General features: G+C 44.9%; 2 protein-coding genes and 1 long non-coding RNA gene across 3 annotated transcripts in view; 1 reads left to right on the top strand and 2 right to left on the bottom strand.

Moving 5' to 3' along the window:
• Window positions 1-2622, bottom strand: part of ehd2b (EH-domain containing 2b) — a 50426-nt gene extending 47804 nt beyond the window's left edge. Inside the window, exon 1 of the mRNA XM_052467433.1 lies at window positions 2305-2622. The gene's annotated coding sequence lies outside the window, so the exon portion shown is untranslated. The remainder of the gene's footprint in view (window positions 1-2304) is intronic.
• Window positions 2623-2655: 33 nt separating this feature from the next.
• On the top strand, window positions 2656-2994 carry LOC127908641 (uncharacterized). The gene is made up of 2 exons (XR_008067884.1): window positions 2656-2816; window positions 2862-2994. It is a non-coding gene; the product is annotated as an uncharacterized LOC127908641 (long non-coding RNA).
• Window positions 2995-6792: 3798 nt separating this feature from the next.
• The window catches only part of LOC127908654 (DBF4-type zinc finger-containing protein 2 homolog), a 3993-nt gene continuing 3285 nt past the window's right edge, over window positions 6793-7500 (bottom strand). Inside the window, exon 10 of the mRNA XM_052468798.1 lies at window positions 6793-7500. This exon is cut by the window's right edge and continues 143 nt beyond it. The gene's annotated coding sequence lies outside the window, so the exon portion shown is untranslated.

The following is a 7500-nucleotide window of genomic DNA, read 5'->3' on the forward strand; positions in this document are numbered from 1 at the left end:
ATATACAGTAGAGAGGCTATATACAGTAGAGAGGCTATATACAGTAGAGAGGTTATATTCAGTAGAGAGGCTATATACAGTAGAGAGGCTATATACAGTAGAGAGGCTACATACAGTAGAGAGGCTATATACAGTAGAGAGGTTATATTCAGTAGAGAGGCTATAAAAGAGCAGTAGTGTAAAAGAGGGGTTGGTGGGTGGTGGGACACAATGCAGATAGCCCGGTTAGCCAATGTGCGGGGGCACTGGTTGGTCGGGCCAATTGAGGTAGTATGTACATGAATGTATAGTTACAGAGCATAGCCTTGCTATTGAGAAAGGCCGCCGTAGGCAGACAAGGGCTCTCAAGAGAAGACAGGCTGTGTGCTCACTGCCCACAAAATGAGGTGGAAACTGAGCTGCACTTCCTAACCTCCTGCCAAATGTAGGGCCATATTAGAGACACATATTTCCCTCAAATTACACAGATACACAAAGAAATCAAACAACATTTTCACAAACTAGATTTATTTTACTGCTAATAATATATTGTAAATGTTATTCTCTTGAAACTTGTTGTGTGTGTAATGTTTACTGTTAATGTCCGATTATTTTTGTCTTTTAATTCACTTTGTGGGTTTCATTGGTTGTTTTAGTTTTTCACTACAGCGGGGAGAAAGGGAGAGAGAGATTATTTTCATGTCAGAAGACTAAATGGGGCAGAGGAGTAGAATCAAAATGGTGACAGAGGAGAGAGGAGTTGGTATCATCACAATATAATCCGAACAGCAGTATTAGACATAGGATATGGAGAAAATGGTTCCTATGGGTTAACTACTATCTAGCTCAGGGTTTTGGGTTAGGCTCCTTTATGAAAGCATAACACACTGTTGAAGATCATGGAAAATGCCTTGTGGGTTTGTGCACATTGCAACACAGTCAGTCAGTCCTTGGACTGGAAACAAGCAAGTTACCATTCTATCTAGATCACTGGCAGAGCCAAATATAATCTATAGTGAACATTCTAGATCACTGGCAGAGCCAAATATAATCTATAGTGAACATTCTAGATCACTGGCAGAGCCAAATATAATCTATAGTGAACATTCTAGAGTACTGCAGAGCCAAATATAATCTATAGTGAACATTCTAGAGTACTGGTAGAGGCTCTATAGTGAACAATCTTGAGTACTGGCAGAGGAAAACAGAATCTATAGTGAACATTTTAGAGTACTGGCAGAGCCAAACAGAATCTATAGTGAACATTCCAGAGTACTGACAGAGCCAAACAGAATCTATAGTGAACATTCTAGAGTACTGGCAGAGGAAAACAGAATCTATAGTTAAGATTCTAGAGTACTGGCAGAGCCAAACAGAATCTATAGTGAACATTCCAGAGTACTGGTAGAGGCTCTATAGTGAACAATCTAGAGTACTGGCAGAGGAAAACAGAATCTATAGTGAACATTCTAGAGTACTGGCAGAGCCAAACAGAATCTATAGTGAACATTCCAGAGTACTGGCAGAGGAAAACAGAATCTATAGTGAACATTCTAGAGTACTGGCAGAGCCAAACAGAATCTATAGTGAACATTCTAGAGTACTGGCAGAGCCAAACAGAATCTATAGTGAACATTCTAGAGTACTGGCAGAGGCAAACAGAATCTATAGTGAACATTCTAGAGTACTGGCAGAGCCAAACAGAATCTATAGTGAACATTCTAGAGTACTGGCAGAGCCAAACAGAATCTATAGTGAACATTCCAGAGTACTGTCAGATAGAATATTCTAGAGCAGTGTTCCACAAACTGTGGGGTGCACCTGGGGGAGGAGGGGTGGGGCAAAATGTGTAGAATTGCAGGAAATGCTCTTTAAAACAGATTGTTTTTCTCTCCACCCCTTATCAAAATGTGCAGAATTGCAGGAAATTTGCTTTAAACCTGTGAAATGTTCTCTGCCAAACAAATAGGGGTGTGAACAGTTCGTATCATTAATTAACAGGGGTCATAGATATAGACGTGGCGTATGGGGGGGCCTTAAGTCAGAGATGGCGCAGTGGGGAACTGTACAGACACAGCGTTTGGTAGTTTTAACAGACAGGGTGATGTATCTTGGAGTTCACTATAACAGTGGGAACAGGGTGACCCTAGCTAAATGCATCAGAGCAGACCGTCACCAAGACTATCCATTTCACTGATTCAAATACTAAACTTTCAACTTGTTCCATTCAGCGCATCACCATTTCCGTAAAAGGTCTTTATACGGAAACTTGTTAACACAGTTTAGGAAACATGAGTTTTAAAAGCCAGAGAACAAAACCCTTACCTGGAAAAGATGGGAGAAACGTCTCCTCCCTTCAGGAGGTTGAAGAATGCTGCTGCATGTATGCTGTTAGTAAATACCAGCTACTCAGGAGGGTGCTCTCTCTCTCTCTACTGTCAGTAAATATCAGCTACTCAGGAGGGTGCTCTCTCTCTCTACTGTCAGTAAATACCAGCTACTCAGGAGGGTGCTCTCTCTCTCTCTACTGTCAGTAAATACCAGCTACTCAGGAGGGTGCTCTCTCTCTCTACTGTCAGTAAATACCAGCTACTCAGGAGGGTGCTCTCTCTCTCTACTGTCAGTAAATACCAGCTACTCAGTGCAGTCAGTAAATACCAGCTACTCAGGAGGGTGCTCTCTCTCTACTGTCAGTAAATACCAGCTACTCAGGAGGGTGCTCTCTCTCTACTGTCAGTAAATACCAGCTACTCAGGAGGGTGCTCTCTCTCTCTACTGTCAGTAAATACCAGCTACTCAGGAGGGTGCTCTCTCTCTCTACTGTCAGTAAATACCAGGTACTCAGGAGGGTGCTCTCTCTCTCTACTGTCAGTAAATACCAGCTACTCAGGAGGGTGCTCTCTCTCTCTACTGTCAGTAAATACCAGCTACTCCGTGTGCTCCTGTGAGGTAAGGGCAACCAGAAGCCTGTCAGTCCGTGGGATGGTTTCTCTCCAGAGTTGAATATGTTTCAAATGAAGGGGTCCTCTCTCTGCATGCTGGAGGAAGACAGGAACACACTGACTACACCTTTCTCTCTCTCTCCTTCCTCTCTCAATGCACCTCCTCTCCCAGCGATGCCAAGCAAAACTCTGGGACTAACCCTGAATCTCTACTGTTTAGAGCTGGGAAAAAGGTTGGGTGGGGTACTGGCAGGGAAGGTTGAGGAGGGTGGAGAGCACGGGGTGTACGTGCGATGGGGGAGTTGGATAAATCATTTGGGTGGAGTCTTTCTTTGATGGCAACCCCAATACAGAGATCTTCAACAGATCTTAAAGAGTCGATAAAATGGGGATTACACATCCTGCCAATGGTTGCATTATTCAGTTATATAGTTTCCCCCAGTTCTTAAAATGTTTTTTTTTTTAAATATATTTTATGTAATAAACATTCTCAGAGACCACCCCATGACTTAGTTTAAGTTCCCAGCATTTAGACATTTTCCACTGTCTACCTTCTCTCCTCCTCTTTCGACTGCTCCTCCTCCTCTCCGTAACTCTCGAAAACCCCGCAGGCACACCACCCAGCGCAACGTTTCCTCCTGCTGGTTCTCAGCTACATTGCATCCTTCTCCCCCTTCAAATCGACACCTCTTCTGACATCGTTACTCATCCAATGGTATGTAGGCTGCCCTGAATGTCCCACAATAAGTAGAAATAAGTAAAAGGCCCAGAGTTTTTCCTGGTCAAATCACATTAGTGGAAAACCCTTTACATCAACAAACATAAGGCACTGTAATGGAAGCACGAGAAGCATCACAAAACCATCCTGTGGTGTTCTGCATTAGCATCGAATAGCCCCAGCGATATGCAACTTTTCAGGGAAGTCAGGAACCAATATACACACAGGCAGTTAGGAAAGCAAAGGCTTTTTCTAACAGGAATTTACATCCTGCAGCACAAACTCCAAAAACATCTGGGACACTAAAGTCCATGGAGAAGAAGAGCACCTCCTTCTGGGACACTGTAAAGTCCATGGAGAAGAAGAGCACCTCCTTCTGGGACACTGTAAAGTCCATGGAGAAGAAGAGCACCTCCTTCTGGGACACTGTAAAGTCCATGGAGAAGAAGAGCACCTCCTTCTGGGACACTGTAAAGTCCATGGAGAAGAAGAGCACCTCCTTCTGGGACACTGTAAAGTCCATGGAGAATAAGAGCACCTCCTTCTGGGACACTGTAAAGTCCATGGAGAATAAGAGCACCTCCTTCTGGGACACTGTAAAGTCCATGGAGAAGAAGAGCACCTCCTTCTGGGACATTGTAAAGTCCATGGAGAAGAAGAGCACCTCCTTCTGGGACATTGTAAAGTCCATGGAGAAGAAGAGCACCTCCTTCTGGGACACTGTAAAGTCCATGGAGAAGAAGAGCACCTCCTTCTGGGACACTGTAAAGTCCATGGAGAAGAAGAGCACCTCCTTCTGGGACACTGTAAAGTCCATGGAGAAGAAGAGCACCTCCTTCTGGGACATTGTAAAGTCCATGGAGAAGAAGAGCACCTCCTTCTGGGACATTGTAAAGTCCATGGAGAAGAAGAGCACCTCCTTCTGGGACACTGTAAAGTCCATGGAGAAGAAGAGCACCTCCTTCTGGGACACTGTAAAGTCCATGGAGAAAAAGAGCACCTCCTTCTGGGACACTGTAAAGTCCATGGAGAAGAAGAGCACCTCCTTCTGGGACACTGTAAAGTCCATGGAGAATAAGAGCACCTCCTTCTGGGACACTGTAAAGTCCATGGAGAATAAGAGCACCTCCTTCTGGGACACTGTAAAGTCCATGGAGAATAAGAGCACCTCCTTCTCGGACACTGAAGTCCATGGAGAATAAGAACACCTCCTTCTCGGACACTAAAGTCCATGGAGAATAAGAGCACCTCCTTCTGGGACACTGTAAAATCCATGGAGAATAAGAGCACCTCCTTCTGGGACACTGTAAAGTCCATGGAGAATAAGAGCACCTCCTTCTGGGACACTAAAGTCCATGGAGAATAAGAACACCTCCTTCTCGGACACTAAAGTCCATGGAGAATAAGAGCACCTCCTTCTGGGACACTGTAAAATCCATGGAGAATAAGAGCACCTCCTTCTGGGACACTGTAAAGTCCATGGAGAAAAAGAGCACCTCCTTCTGGGACACTGTAAAGTCCATGGAGAAAAAGAGCACCTCCTTCTGGGACACTGTAAAGTCCATGGAGAAAAAGAGCACCTCCTTCTGGGACACTGTAAAGTCCATGGAGAATAAGAGCACCTCCTTCTGGGACACTGTAAAGTCCATGGAGAATAAGAGCACCTCCTTCTGGGACACTGTAAAGTCCATGGAGAATAAGAGCACCTCCTTCTGGGACACTGTAAAGTCCATGGAGAATAAGAGCACCTCCTTCTCGGACACTGAAGTCCATGGAGAATAAGAACACCTCCTTCTCGGACACTAAAGTCCATGGAGAATAAGAGCACCTCCTTCTGGGACACTAAAGTCCACAGAGAATAAAAGCACCTCCTCCCAGCTGTCCACTGCACTGAATATAGGAAACACTGTCACCACCGATAAATCCACGATAATTGAAATTCTCAATAAGCATTTTTATACGGCTGGCCATGCTTTCCACCTGGCTACCCCTACCCCAGCCAACAGCACTGCAACCCCCCCACAGCATCTCGCCCAAGCCTCCCCCATTTCTCTTTCACCCAAATCCAGATAGCTGATGTTCTGAAAGAGCTGCAAAATCTGGACCCCTACAAATCAGCCGGGCTAGACAATCTGGACCCTCTCTAAAATGACCCGCCGAAATTGTTGCCACCCCTATTACTAGAATGTTCAACCTCTTTCGTATTGTCTGAAATCCCCAAAGATTGGAAAGCTGCCGAGGTCATCCCCCTCTTCAAAGGGGGAGACACTATAGATATATAGTCTATATAGTCTAAATATCTGTCTATCACAGTGTCATCCGTTTTGTCACCAAAGCCCCATATACTACCCACCACCGCGACCTGTATGCTCTCGTTGGCTGGCCCTCGCTTCATATTCGTCGCCAAACCCACTGGCTCCAGGTCATCTATAAGTCTTTGCTAGGTAAAGCCCCGCCTTATCTCATCTCAGCTCATTGGTCATGATAACAACACCCACCTGTAACACGCGTTCCAGCAGGTATATGTCACTGGTCATCCCCAAAGCCAATTCCTCCTTTGGTCGCCTTTCCTTCCAGTTCTCTGCTGCCAATGACTGGAACGAACTGCAAAAATCACTGAAGCTGGAGACTCATAACTCACTAGCTTTAAGCACCAGCTGTCAGAGCAGCTCACAGATCACTGCACCTGTACATAGCCCATCTATAAATAGCCCACCCAACTACCTCATCCCCAAACTGTATTTATTTATTCTGCTCCTTTGCACCCCAGTATCTCTACTTGCACATTCATCTTCTGCACATCTACCATTCCAGTGTTTAATTGCTACATTGTAATTACTTCGCCACTATGGCCTATTTATTGCCTTACCTCCTGTATCCTTCCTCATTTCCACACACTGTATATAGACTTGTTCTACTGTATTATTGACTGTATGTTTGTTTATTCATGTGTAACTCTGTGTTGTTGTTTGTGTCGCACTGCTTTGCTTTACCTTAGCCAGGTCGCAGTTGTAAATAAACTGTTCTCAACTGGCCTACCTGGTTAAATACAGGTGATCTGGCCTACCTGGTTAAATAAAGGTGATCTGGCCTACCTGGTTAAATAAAGGTGAAATATATTTTTAAATCAACTCTTCTAGAAAAGAAGCCAGGTTTGATTTACAGTTTTACTAAATGTACATTTATTTTTTAAAAAGTGTCATTATACACAATAAATACAATACAAAATTAATCTGTAATAATATACTACCAATTCTCTTCAGGTTTTGTTGTACATTAGTTCGTTTGTCCATGTTGTTGTTGCTCTCGCTGCGTTTGGGTTTGACTTCTCCACTGGGCTTTGAAGAGGGATGGCATGGAGGAAGAGGGATGGCATGGAGGAAGAGGGATGGCATGGAGGAAGAGGGATGGCATGAAGGAAGAGGGATGGCATGGAGGAAGAGGGATGGCATGGAGGAAGAGGGATGGCATGGAGGAAGAGGGATGGCATGGAGGAAGAGGGATGGCATGGAGGAAGAGGGATGGCATGGAGGAAGAGGGATGGCATGGAGGAAGAGGGATGGCATGAAGGAAGAGGGATGGCATGGAGGAAGAGGGATGGCATGGAGGAAGAGGGATGGCATGGAGGAAGAGGGATGGCATGGAGGAAGAGGGATGGATGGACAGTGATGGGGGGGGGAAAGGGTGGCCGTCTGTGTGTTGACTGAAATGCATCGAACATATTGAACCGGTCAGAAAGACCAGTTGCCAGGACAACCAGAGACATTCACAACAGAAGAGATGTGCTTTACCATACAGGCGATTTCATCACCACGTCTTCATTAACACCCCAACAATACAGTAATGTGGTTCCATTAGAGA

The sequence above is a fragment of the Oncorhynchus keta genome, chromosome 1 (genome assembly GCF_023373465.1).
Source record: "Oncorhynchus keta strain PuntledgeMale-10-30-2019 chromosome 1, Oket_V2, whole genome shotgun sequence".
In the NCBI taxonomy this organism is placed as follows: Eukaryota; Metazoa; Chordata; class Actinopteri; order Salmoniformes; family Salmonidae; genus Oncorhynchus; species Oncorhynchus keta.